This window comes from Odocoileus virginianus, chromosome 34 (genome assembly GCF_023699985.2).
Source record: "Odocoileus virginianus isolate 20LAN1187 ecotype Illinois chromosome 34, Ovbor_1.2, whole genome shotgun sequence".
In the NCBI taxonomy this organism is placed as follows: domain Eukaryota; kingdom Metazoa; phylum Chordata; class Mammalia; order Artiodactyla; family Cervidae; genus Odocoileus; species Odocoileus virginianus.
In genome coordinates this window covers 31,770,280-31,784,794 of record NC_069707.1, presented here as the reverse complement: position 1 = coordinate 31,784,794, position 14,515 = coordinate 31,770,280, and the positions used below count along the sequence as shown (strand labels likewise).

The window sequence follows — 14,515 nt, the reverse complement described above, 5'->3', positions numbered from 1 at the left end:
TTAAGAGGAAAAAAATTTAAAGATCACTCTTAAGATTTGGCTGAAAAAAAATGTGAGAGGACTTTGATGCATGAGAGTTGAAATGTATTCTATTTATTCCTCATGGCCTATCTTTTAATGTGAGTTATCTTCTTGAATTTATTTATATTGCTTTGAGTTTTGTCTGAGCTCAAGAATAGGGAAATAGAATATATGCCTATGTAAAACATTCTCTCAACAGAGAAATGCATAATATAAACTACAAAGAATAGGTTCACCCCACATCCCACCTCCCAAGATAACCAAATTTAGTGGTTCAATCTGTATCCTTTCAGGTTTATTTCTACATGTGTATGTCCTTAGTTTTTAAAACAAAATGAGCTCTAATGTTACCGTTTTAGCCTCTGTTTATTTTGTCAGTAAATTATGAACCTATTTCCATATATGATTTTTACCTCATTCATTTTATTGTAAGACTGAGCTAATATTTTTTCCATCATTGAAGAAATTATTCACACTTCTAGTTTTTACTATTACAAGTAATGCTGCTATTCACCCTTCTATGCAATAGGATAACATCACCTATCTCATAAACTTGTCCAAATGAGTAAATAAATACACTATTAAAGTGTCCAAAGAGTACGTGACACCTAAGACTTTCAAAAAGTAATTTTGAACTATTTTTCTATTTGTTTTTCATTACTAGTGAATATGTTTGTGTGACAGACTCCTAGAAATGAAATTATTCAGCTGATAAATATTATGAATTTGCCCTTGAAAAAGGTTCTGCCAAGTCATATTCCCTTTCTTCGGTGAATAAAGAATTCTTGTTTCCTGACACTATTTAAATTTTTCAATAGTAGCATAGCGTACATATAGAAAAATAAGATACTTGATGAATATTGACTCAACAAAGTGAATTTATAAATGCAAGCAGGATCCAGCTCAATTCAGAGTACGTTTCCATCTGAGAAGCTTCCCTTGAGTTGCAACTCATTCATTTGCCATTCCCCGCCCAGAGTTAAGCACTCTCCCCCCTCTGTCACTCTGGATTGGTTCTACACTATTACATATATCTTCTTTCACTCACTGTTATCTGTTTATTAGATGGTTGTTGCTTAGTCACTAAGTCTTGTCCAGCTCTTTTGCGACCCTATGGACGCTAGCCCGCCAAGCTCCTCTATTCATGGAACTTTCCAGGCAGGAATACTGGAGTGGCTTGCTATTTCCTTCTCTAATTAGATGATTGGGACCATTCATATTCTTGCCAATATCAATGGTTCAATCATCTCCATGGTATCATATTTTAGACTATCTTGTAAATTATCCATTATATGGTTGGTAGACATTTTATGTGTTTGACTGTTTTATGTTTGTTACAGATAGCACTATTTGGATTCTTCTACATTCCTTTTGGTATATATGTATGTATATGTATATTTACACACATATATATAACATATACATGATATATTACACACACATAAGCACACACGCATACATGTTTCTGTTGGAAACTTACCTTGGGGTAAAATTGCTAGTTGCCAAAGAAAGTTTGCATTTGGCTTTAGAAGTTTTCGAAGTTGCGCCGGTTTATCACAGTAGTGGCAATGTATGCTAGCACCAGTTGTACGTCCTGGCCTATCCTTGATATTATTAGCTTTAAAGATTTTGTCATTCTGATGGGTGTTTAGTGGTATATCATTGTGATTTTAACAGCATTTTCCCTATAATTAATGAAATTTAACACCCGTTTGTATGGTTATCAGTCATTTGTATATTCTGTTTTATGAATAAGTCTTTTTTCAAATCTTTTGACCATTTTTAAAATTGGCTTGTCTTTTTCTCACTTATTTTAGTGGGAGTTTTTCTTTTTCTGGATGTGTCTCTTGATTATTTATATATATATATATGTATATATATATTTTATATATATCCTGTTAAGATATATAATTAGTTTTTGAATGTTGAGTTTTAAGCCAGCTTTTTCATTCTCCTCTTTCATCTTCATCAAGAGGCTCTTTAGTTCCTTTTCACTTTCTGCCATAAGGGTGGTGTCATCTGCATATCTGAGGTTATTGATATTTCTTCTGGCAATCTTGATTCCAACCTGTGCTTCATCCAGCCTGGCATTTTGCATGATATACTCTGCATATCAGTTAAATAAGCAGGGTGACAATATGCAGCCTTGACCTACTCCTTTCCCTATTTGGAACCAGTCTGTTCCATGTCTGGTTCTAACTTGGTTCTTGACTTGCATATAGCTTTCTCAGGAGGCAGATAAGGTGGTCTGGTATTCCCATCTCTTTAAGAATTTTCCAGTTTGTTGTGATCCACACAGTCAAAGGCTTTAGCATAGTCAATGAAGCAGAAGTAGATGTTTTTCTGGAATTCTCTTGCTTTTTCTATGATCCAATGGATGTTGGCAATTTGATCTCTGGCAAATAGATGGGGAAATAATGGAAACAGTGACAGACTTTATTTTCTTGGGCTCCAAAATCACTGCATATGGTGACTGCAGCCATGAAATTAAAAGACGCTTGCTCCTTGGAAGAAAAGCTATGACAAACCTAGACAGCATATTAAAAAGTAGAGACATTAGATTGTTGACAAAGGTCCGTCTAGTTAAAGCTATGTTTTTTTCCAGTAGTCATGTATGGATGTGAGAGTTGGACTATAAAGAAGCTGAGTGCTGAAGAATTGATGCTTTTGAAGTGTGCTGTTGGAGAAGACTTGATTGTCCTTTGGACTGCAAGGAGATCAAACCAGTCCATCCTAAAAGGAAATCAGTCCTGAATATTCATTGGAAGGACTGATGCTGAAGCTGAAACTCCAATACTTTGACCACTTAATTCGAAGAAGTGACTCATTGGGAAAGCCCCTGATGCTGGGAAAGATTGAAGGCAAGAGTAAAAGGGGACAACAGAGGATGAGATGATTGGATGGCATCACTGACTCGATGGACATGAGTTTGAGCAAGCTCTGGGATTTGGTGATGGACAGGGAAGACTGGCGTACTGCAGTCCATGGGGTCGCAAAGAGTCGGACACAACTGAGTGACTGAGCTGAACTGAACATATACAATTAGAGATATTTTTCTTTTAATCCTGTTTTTAAATAAGCAAGTTGTTTATTTTAATGAGCTCTGCCCATTTAACCTTTTCCTTTACTGGGGTGACTTGTTTCTTGTTTAAGACATCTTGGCCTCCCCAAGGCCATGAAGGCATTCTCTGTTTTTACTAGAAGTGTTGTCATTTCACTGTTTTTCGGTTAGATTTATAATCCATTATAAATTGATTTTACGTGGTGTAAGAAAGTAGCCCATCTTCTTATTTGCCTCCTGTACATGTGCTCAGTCGTTCAGTCGTGTCCGACTCTTTGCAGTCTCATGGGCAGGATTGTATGTAGCCCCCAAGCTCCTCTGTCCATGGGCTTTTCTCAGCAGGAATGCTGGAATGGATTGCCATTTCCTTTTCCTTCTCCAGGCTCTTCTGTCCAAGGGATCTTTGTGACCCAGGGATCAAACTCGTGTCTCCTGTGTCTCCTGCTTTAACAGGCAGATTCTTTACCAGTTAGCCACCTGGGAATTTGTTTCCCCATATAGATAGTCAATTTTCTGCACTATTTATTGAAAAGTGCTACAGTGGCATCTTTGTTGTATATCAGATGACCATGTATATCTGTTTTTCTGGACTATTCTGTTTTATTTGTTGATTTATCTTTTTGTCAAAACTACGTGCTTGAGACAAGTCCTCCTGTCCACTATGCAGCCCCTCTACTTTTTTATTCTACAGGATTGGCCTTGCTACCCCTGGCCCTTTGGTTTTTCATATGCAATTTAAAATAAGTTTAGCACTTTCCACAACAAATCATTTTTGGATTTTGATTGAGATTACACAAATCTATATTCCAGCTTCAGGAGAATTTTCAGTTTTACAGGATTGAGTCCTCTAATTCGTAAAACGGTACAACCCTCCATTTATTTAGGTCTCTAAGTAGTAGAGCTAGTAGACATCTTGGATATATTTTATCATATTTATTCTTAGATATTCAATGTTATTTATATTTTATATTAAATATTTTATATATTTATTTGTTAAAATTTCAGCTTTACTGACATCTGTATACAAATAAAACTGTAAGATACTTAAAGCGTACATTGTGGTGACTTGAATATGTATGTATTGTGAATGGATTCCCACTTCAAGTTAATCAATATATGTCACCTCACATAAATTTGCTTTTTTTTTCTTTATGAGAACTTTTAAGTTCTACTCTCTTAGCAAATATATGTGTTCTGCTAGTATATAACAATTAATTGTTCTTTTCTATGGTCAGTAAACATGGTGTGATATCATCCCTTTGAAAATTTGAGACTTACTTTGTGGCTGAGAATATGGTAAATTTGGGGGAATGTTCCATTTGCAGTTGTCGAGAATACATATCTTGTATGGAATGTTCTATTAACATTCCATATTGCTGATCCTGATATTATAATCTGTACCTCTGTTGATTATTTTATCAAATTTTAAGTCAGCTATTGAAGAAGGTGTTTAAAATCGTCATTTATTGTTGTAGATTTGTCTATTTCCTCTCTTACTTCTGTTTGAAGTTTTTGCTTTATACATATTGAGCCTATGTAACCAGGTGCATTGTAGGTATTTTGATTGTTCATCTTGCCTTGGATTATCATTATAAATTATAGCTTCCATTTAAATAATTCTACTTCTTTTAACATCTTTATCTGGTTAATACTTATATGGATACATCAGCTTTCATTGCTTAACTTTTTCATGGTAATATCTTTTTCATTGTTTTACTTTATCCTTTTTGTGTCCTTTATTTAAGACATGTCTTTTAAACAGTATAAACCTGAACTTTAAAATCCATTTGACACTATCATGGATTAGAATATTTAATTTCTTTGTGTGCGTGCATGCTCAGTCATCTCCAACTCTTTGCGACGCCATGGACTGTAGCCCACCAGGCTCTTCTTGTCCTTGGGATTGTCTAGGGAAGAATGGACCCTGGAGTAGTTTGCCATTTCCTACTCCGGGGGATCATCCTGACCCAGGGATGGAACTCACATCTCCTTTGTCTCCTGCATTGGCAAGCACATTGTTTACCTCTTGAGCCACCTGGGAAGCCCGTAATTTATTCACTTTAAATAAAATTATCCATATATTTGGATTTAAATCTACTATAATTCCATTTTTTTTGGTATTCTTTGCTTTTTTCTCTTTTATCACTTTTAAAGATTAAATATATCTCCTTTTTCTTTTTCTTTTTCTTTTTAGCATGCTATTTATGCCTCCTTTTATCATTCTTTTTGAAGTCACCCTAGAACTTACAACATTCATTCTTAACTTAGTAGAGCTACAGCATTACCACACTGTGGCAATATAAAGAACTTAAAACAGTTTAATTCTGCTTGTCATCATTCTGGTCTTCTGCTTTTTCTTTTTTTCAGGAGTCTTAGATCCTCAATTTCTATTTTCAGGAGTCTTAGATCCTCAATTTCTATTTTCCTATAGTTCTGAACACCAGTGCTTTGTCTCATTAACACTATTAAAATAGGAAAAGGGTTTGTTTTTTTTTAACCACAATCACAGCTTTCTGCTTGACCTCAGATCTCTGCACCAAGTTTTGACTGATTTGGTTGCTTTGTGACATCTTCGAGCTGTTTTCAGATGCATTTTATCAATCTTATTTAGATGTTCTTGGTACAAGTACTGGTCTGATGGAAATTACTCCATCATGATCAGAAGTTAGACATTTCTGTATACTTTTTTTTTCTTTTATTTATTTATTTTTTCTCTGTATACTTTTATCAAGTGTACTTGTTATATACTTTTTTATGATTTGCTAATTTCAAATGTTTAAAAAAATTAGCATACTTTTTCCATCAGTGATATGGTGGCCACCATCTTGGTTCAGTTCAGTTCAGTTGCTCAGTCGTGTCTGACTCTTTGTGACCCCGTGAACAGCACCACGCCAGGCCTCCCTGTCCATCAGCAACTCCCGGAGTTTACTCAAACTGATGTCCATTGAGTTGGTGATGCCATTCAACCATCTCATCCTCTGTCGTCCCCTTCTGCTCCCACCTAGAATCTGTCCCAGCATCAGGGTCTTTCCCAGTGAGTCAATTCTTCGCATCAGGTGGCCAAAGTATTGGAGTTGCAGCTTCAGCATCAGTCCTTCCAATGATCTCCTTTAGGATGGACTGGTTGGATCTCCTTGCAGTCCAAGGGACTCTCATGAGTCTTCTCCAACACCACAGTTCAAAAGCATCTAATCTTTGGCACTCAGATTTCTTTATAGTCCAACTCTCACATTTATACATGACTACTGGAAAAACCATAGCTTTGACTAGACGGACCTTTGTTGGCAAAGTAATGTCTCTCTGCTTTTTAATATGCTGTCTAGGTTGGTCATAACTTTTCTTCCAAGGAGTAAGCGTCTTTTAATTTCATGGCTGCAGTCACCATCTGCAGTGATTTTGGAGCCCAGAAAAATGAAATCTGTCACTGTTGCCATTGTTTCCCCATCTATTTGCCATGAAGTGATGGGACAGGATGCCATGATCTTAGTTTTCTGAATGTTAAGTTTTAAGCCAACTTTTTCACTCTTCTCTTTCACTTTCATCAAGAGGCTCTTTAGTTCTTCTTCACTTTCTGCCATAAGGGTGGTGTCCTCTGTATATCTGAGGTTTTTTACGTTTCTCCCAGCAATCTTGATTCCAGCTTGTGCTTCTTCCAGCCCACCATTTCTCATAATGTACTCTGCATATAAGTTAAATAAGCAGGATGATAATATACAGCCTTGACGCACTCCTTTCCCGATTTGGAACCAGTGTGTTGTTCCATGTCCAGTTCTAACTGCTGCTTCTTGACCTGCACACAGATTTCTCAAGAGGCAGGTCAGGTGATATGGTATTCCCATCTCTTTCAGAATTTTTCACAGTTTATTGTGATCCACACAGTCAGAGGCTTTGGCGTAGTCAATAAAGCAGAAGTAGATGTTTTTCTGGAACTCTTGCTTTTTCAATGATTCAACAGATGTTGGCAATTTGATCTCTGGTTCCTCTGCCTTTTCTAAAACCAGCTTGAACATCTGATAGTTGATGATTCACGTGCTGTTGAAGCCGGTGTGGAGAATTTTGAGCATTATTTTGCTAGCGTGTAAGATGAGTGCAATTGTGCAGTTGTTTGAAGATTCTTTGGCATTGCCTTTCTTTGGGATTGGAATGAAAACTGACTTTTTCCAGTCCTGTGACCACTGCTGAGTTTTCCAAATTTGGCCTATTGAGTTCAACACTTTTACAGCATCATCTTTTAGGATTTGAAATAGCTCAACTGGAATTCCATCACTTCCAGTAGCTTTGTTCATAGTGATGCTTCCTAAGGCCCACTTGACTTTGCACTCCAGGATGTCTGGCTCTCTTGGTTCACTGTGACTCTATCCTTGAAGTCATATTTAATTGGTTCAGTGTGGGCACCTATTTAGAGTTGTTGTTACTGAGTCTGTTCTTTGAGATTTGGGGCTTGGAACCAGAGAGAATGTGAAGCTCTAAGTGTAAAACTTAGGGGCTACTTGACATATGTTCTTTTTCTACCATGTGAGAAAATGTAGTAAAGAAAAATAAAATCAGTATGCAGAGAAATTCAATGAAAAGGCATGGAAAGAAAAACTGGGCTATGATGGACTTCTTGATTTTAGTTATTCAGTAATCCCCAATACATCTGCTTTTCCCTTGGATTTTTTATTATGGTAAAATATGTATCTATGCTGTATATATGTCAGAATTTATTTCCTTTTTAAGGCTAAGTAATATTTCATTGTATGAACATTCCACATTTTTTGTGTATCCATTTATCTTTTGATGGACACTTGGGTTGCTTCCACCTTTTGGTTATTGTGAGTAATGCTGTTAGGATTATGCATGTATGTGGATTGTTTTTTTTACATTTTTGAGGTTTTTTTTAATGCACTTTCTGTTTTGCTTAAAAAAATTAGAGTTAGAATGCTACTTGTAGCCAGTAAGATCTCAATTAATCATGAATCTGTTTTCAGACTCCCTGTAAAATTTCTTTGATCTACCAGACTTTTTCTGGATCAGTACCACATTATCTTAATTATTTTAACTTTTAGTACCTATGTGTGGTCTGGTAAAGGAGTTTTCCCTCTTTACTCTTTTAGAAAAATGTTTTGATTGCATTTTCAACATGTTCTTTTCAGATGATCAATTGTCAGCTTCTAAAAAGAAAACGAATGGAATTTTGTTTAGGTATTGCATTGAATTTTTAGTTAAATTTGGGAGAATTAACATTAAATCTTTTAAAAGTTACATATGTAATATATTCTTTTGTAAAAGAGGCAGATAATGTTAATATTGTCTCCCTTTTCCAAATGTTCCAGCCCTTTTCCAGCTTGATGTTGTCTTGGAAGGACTCTGTTTTTCCTCTCCTTACGGAATACTTTACATATGACCAAAACATGCGTAATGTTTACCTCACACAAAGCAATTCTGTGATACCAACTGAGTGTCCTACAATTCAGTTAAATTCTGACACTAATTAGAGTTAGTGTAGATCCCATGAGTTAAGGGATGGGTCCTGCAAAACTGCCTCCCCCTCATTCAGACTTCATTCATAGTCCAGGTCGTCACTTTTGCTTTTGACTTACCAATTATAAGTTGGGATTCCTAGGACCCCTTCCTTCATTTCAGTGACTTGGTAGAATGACTCACAGAACTCAAGGAAACGTTTATTCGTGTTTACTGGTTTATTAGAAAGGATATAGTAAAGGGTGGGCTTCCCTGATGACTCAGATGGTAAAGAATCTGCTTGCAATGCAAGAGACCTGGGTTTGATCCCTGGGTTGGAAAGATCCCCTGGAGAAGCGAATGTCTACCCTCTCCAGTACTCTTGCCTGGAGAATTCAATGGACAGAGGAGCCTGGTGGGCTATAGTCCATGGGGTTGCAAAGAGTTGGACACGACTGAGTAACACTTTCACTTTCAAGGGATGCAGATGAATGGCCAGATTAAGAGGTACAGAGGGTAGGGTCCAGAAGAATCCCAAGCATACTTGTATCTGTCCCTGTGAAGTTAGGGTGTCCTATCTTCCTAGCGTGTGGATGTGTTCACCATCCTGGAAGTTCTCTAAACCCAGTACTTTTGGGATTTTTATGGAGACTTCATCATCTAGGCATGTTGATCATTAATTCAAACTTAGTACTCTTCTCTTCTGGAAGATGGTGGTGGGGGAGGGTGTTGGTGAAGCCTTAAAGTACCAAACGTATAATCATGATTTGGTCTTTCTGGTGTCCAGCCCCCATCCTCAAGCTATTACAGAGCCCACAGAGAGTTGCCTCGTGAGAACGAAACAGACTCCTGTCACCCAGGAATTTCCAAGGGATTTGGGAGCTCTGTATCAGGAACCAGAGGCAGAGGACAGTGTATATATTTTCTATTGTTTCACAGATGTATGGTGTGGCAGCCATGGTGTTGGTCACGCAGTCGTGTCTGACTCTTTGTGACTCCATGAACTGTAGCCCACCAGGCTCCCATCAGTTCTCCAGATCAAGAATACCGGGGTGGGTTGCCATTCCTTGCTCTAGGCAATCTTCCTGACCTGGGGACTGAACCTGGGTCTTCTGCATTGCAGGCGGATTGTTTCCCATCTGAGCACCAGGGAAGTGTAGACTTCTTTATACTACTCACCTAATTTTTTTTAATATCCTTTTTTTAAAAAACTTGGATGATACACAGCGTATGTTTTCCCTCAGCATCTCAATTTTGAGATCTATCCATGTCCATATAGAAATAGCTTCTTTATTCTTTTTATTTGCCACTGGGAGTTCCACTGTATAGGTGTACTTTATTATCTGATGGTTAGCCTGTTGACTGACCTTTAGGATATTGCCACTTTTCAATATTATAACAAAATTGTCATGAAACTTTGAGACATACTTTTTATTCACATTTTTCTAAAAAAGAAGCTACCAAAAAGTAGATTGATAGGTTTAAGGATGTGCACATTTGAATTTTCAAACTACTACCTCAATCTTATTGGGAATGCATTATGTTTATAGATTAATTTGGAGGCAATTTACATATTTTATAATAATGAGACTTTTTATCCTGGAACAATGTAATTCTATTTATTCAGGTTGTTTTGTGTGTAATTCATTAATATTTTATAGTTCTTTTTTATGTAAGTTTTGCTCCATTTATGCTAAACCTATTTCTAGGCATTTAAATTATTTTTGCTAGTGTGAATGGAAATTTTCCAGCTATTCCAGTAGCCAGTCATTTCTAGTATAAAAAGAAAAACTGTTAACTGTTAAAAATATTTATCTTCTGCTGAGTGAAATAAGGCAGAGAAAGACAAATATTGTATGATATCACTTGTATGTGGAATCTAAAAAATGCAAAAGCTGGTTCAATAACAAAAGAAAAATGGGTCACAGATACAGAGAGCAAGCTAATAGTTACCAGTTGTGGTTGGGAAGGACAATATAGGGATGGAAAGTGGGAGCTACAAACTGTTGGGTGTAAGATAGGTTCAAGGATGTGTTGTACAATGTGGGGAATACAGCCAGTATTTTATAATAACTAAATGGAAAGTTGGAGAGGGAAATGGCAACCCACTCCAGTATTCTTGCCTGGAGAATCCCATGGACAGAGAAACTGGCAGTCTACAGTCCATGGGGTCACAAAGAGTCGGACACAGCTGAAGTGACTTAGCAAATGGAAAGTAACCTTTAAAAATTGTATTAAAAAGTAAAGACTATTAAAAAATTTGTCTTAAGCCTGAGGAACTTACTGAAATGAATTTTTATTTGATTCTCATAAATTTTCTTGGTATATAATCATAATGTCTGCAAAAGTGACTTGTCTCTTTCCAATGTGTATACTTTTATTGCCATCTTTTTGCATTCACCAGAATCTCCTGAATATTCAACCATGTTGATAACATATGTTTATGTCTTTTCCTGTCTTTAATGGAAATGCCTTTAATATTTCATCCTTAGCATGGTGTTTTTTGTTAGTAGCTGATAAAGAAATTTTATACTTTATGTATGTACAAATTGTTTATGTCTTAACACAGCCATGGTAGATGTGAGCATATCAAAGTCTAGAATAAAGAATTGAACATGATGCTTTGGAAAGATCTCAGCTCTTAGAATAATGAGATTGGAATTCTGGCTCCATCATTTACTGACAGTATGCTAATGAGAATGATACTTTACCCTATGAATCTGTTTCTACTTCTAAAATAGGAAGATGACAATGTATACAAGCATAGCTTTGTTATGATCAAGAAAAGAGATGATAGGTATATATGTAAACAAGCTCCCAAAATGCTTGATGTAGGTTGGACTCAATAAATCTAGGTTTTTATCTGGATCCTACAGGAGGACTGGGAGAAGGCAATGGCAACCCACTCCAGTACTCTTGCCTGGGAAATCCCATGGACGGAGGAACCTGGTGGGCTACAGTCCAAGGGGTCAGTAAGAGTTGGACATGACTGAGCAACTTCTCTTTCACTTTTCACTTTAATGCATTGGAGAAGGAAATGGCAACCCACTCCAGTATTCTTGCCTGGAGAATCCCAGGGACGGGGGAGCCTGGTGGGCTGCCGTCTATGGGGTCACACAGAGTCGGACACAACTGATGTGACCTAGCAGGAGCAGAGGAGGACTTGGGCAACGGAGAAAGCCAAGCAAAAAGCAGGGCACCGTTTAGTGTGTTTCCTTCTACCTTCTCGCCCTTCGATGAGAGAACATAACTTATTAACATAATGTATTGCACATTTGGGTCTTCTCAGGTGGCATTAGTTGTAAAGAACCTGCCTGCCAATGCAGGAAATGTAAGATGTTTAATTTTACTAAACTAGAATTTCTAAGCGGAGAAGGCAGTGGCAACCCACTCCAGTACTCTTGCCTGGAAAATCCCAGGGACGGCGGAGCCTGGCGGGCTGCCGTCTATGGGGTCGCACAGAGTCGGACACGACTGAAGCGACTTAGCAGCAGCAGCAGAATCTCTAAGACTGGCTCCACACTATAGGTATTAGTGAATCAATTATATAGCAAATAAGTGAGTCTAGGAAGTGCAAATTATTTTAAGTTTACAAATACATCAAAAAGAAAAAAATCCTGTTAGAGTTTTATAAAGTTGATAAACTCTGTATATCCATAAATGGAAAAATATCTCATTACACTAACCCTTTTTATTTTAGGTCCAAATGGCTTCACCCAGGTTTGAGAAGTCATTCAAGAATGTTCGAAACCAAGGTAAGGGTCACTTTGTTATGAAGGCTAATTAGTGTTATTGAGGACAAGTTACTGCTAAATTAATCAACAGGATTCAGAAAGAAGCCAGTGAGCTTATTATGAAGTACTTCATAGATTTTCAGATTTTGTTAACTAAGAAGGACAGATGCCAGTCCCCACATGGACCAAAGCTTAGTGCTTCTACTGAGCTCCAGTCACAGCTGATAATCAGAATTCTCTGAATGGCCATACATAGTTTTTCAAATTTGGGCAGGTCCCATCCTGTCATTTGTAACTTGGGTGGCAAATATATACACTTATACCCTGTTATAAGGGGTTTTATTTTTCAGCATTAGATGGAGCTTTATTTTTTCTTCTTTCAGTTTTATAGAGATATGATTAACATACGGCACTGTATTAAGTTTAAGGTGTGCAACAAAATGATTTGACTTATATACCTCATGAAATGATTTCTAAAGTAAATTTAGTGAACACCCATCATCCCATATAGATATAACAGAAAAGAAAAAGAAAAAAATACTTTCTTCTTGTGATGAGAACTCAGAATTTTCTGTCTTAACAACTTGCATATATAACATTCCGCAGTGTTAATTATATCAATCATCTTGTATACTCCATTAGTTGTTAGTTTTGACCTTCAATGATACTGTCTTTTTGTGGCTTTTATAGAATTGCTCATTTCTTGCAAGTCTCAGTTTCCAAATATAAAAAAAACAGGGAACACATGAAAAATGCTTTAATCTACCTAGATAGGGGGAAAGTCCCTTTGAAGCATGAACCATGCTTTCTGTGAGTTGTAGTGCCATCAAAGTCAGCAGAGAATTCAGAGCACACTATGTGCTTCCATAGATATTTTAGTGGAAGTTAATGAAAACAATCTGAGTGGTTTAGACTTTGAATGGCAAACTTTATCATGTATAATTTTGAAGTTTGTTTCTCCGAAGAGATTTTTATGTTACTTGTTGATAAGTGTGTAAATTACTCATTTCTATAATAGCAACAAATGCTAGTTGAGTGAGTGAGTGAAAAACAACTGTTTGATAGTTAAAGTTTACTGAGTGAGCTACAATTAAACAGAAATAGGGTAAAAGTATAAACTTAAAAATAAATAATTCCTTTTGTGAGAAGATAGAGTAGCTAATAAACTCAGGGGAATTAAATATACATCTTGTTATAAAATTGTTATGTAGATGAGTAATGTCAATGATGGTTGACAGTCCAGCTTTAAAACTTTAGTGGGCAGTGGTAATGCCCTTCCTGTATCTTCATGTTCAGAAAGCTTGATGATCTTCACTTGGGGTGGTGGGGCCATTCCCTTTTGTTCTCCAAGTGCACAATCCTAAATACTAAATTGGAACCACTGAGATTAGTAACTGTGTCAGTGTCGAAAGCCTGAGACCAGTGATTGATGTGAATATTCTGAAAGCCAAATGTGTTTTAAAAGAGTGCAGTGGGTCCTTGAACTATGGACACTGAGAATATTTTAAGGTCAATGAGCAAAATCTCCAAAGGAGAAAAAAAAATGGCTTTATTTTCTCCATAACCTTTCAAAGGTGAATTTTGCTGTGTCCAAGAAATCAAAATGATTGTAGGTGGTGACTTACTGTTGCAGAGACGTGTGTGTGTGTGTGTGTGTGTGTGTGTGTGTGTGTGTGTGTACACATCAGCAAGACTTTTCTCTTTCCAAGAGGAAAGCTATTTCTATATTCACTTAATGTGAGACTTCTCATTTCCTCAAAGTTCAGTCCAAATGGGAAGTTTCTCTTTTTCCATGCATCCCCAGACACAGGAGAAGGCTTAAGCAGAGTGACGCAGGCAGGGGCCGGCGGCCTGGCTTCTTCCCTTTCATGGCCTGCTCCTGGGGCCTGGCCTGGTGTGCGGCTGCTGTTTATACCTGTTGAAGTGCTTTCTCTGTTTGCATTGGCGCTGCTACCTTACACGCTAGAGCCCCGAGCTGTTCATGAGGTCTGTCCCAGAGCTTTGAAACCTATGAGCTGGCGGCTGGGGCGAGAGCATGTCTCTCTCAATTTTTGGGTGAACTCCATGTTTTTTCCCAGAGCTTAGATCACTGTCCGCAATCCAGGCTTGCTAGACAGAATGTAACAGTGACTGCTGGAGACATCCTGAACTTTTAAGGGCAAAAGGCGGAGGGGGAAGGGAGAGAAGAAAAAGCTCAAGGTCAACTTGACAGCTTGAAAGTGAACATTTTTATATCTGGTAAACAAAGATTTTTACG

General features: G+C 37.3%; 1 long non-coding RNA gene across 2 annotated transcripts in view; it reads left to right on the top strand.

The window, feature by feature from the left end:
• The window catches only part of LOC110130462 (uncharacterized), a 103,349-nt gene that overhangs the window by 54,040 nt on the left and 34,794 nt on the right, over window positions 1–14,515 (top strand). For both annotated transcript variants that reach the window (XR_011485688.1, XR_011485689.1), the window contains one exon: window positions 12,225–12,279. This is a non-coding gene — a long non-coding RNA (uncharacterized lncRNA). The remainder of the gene's footprint in view (window positions 1–12,224; window positions 12,280–14,515) is intronic.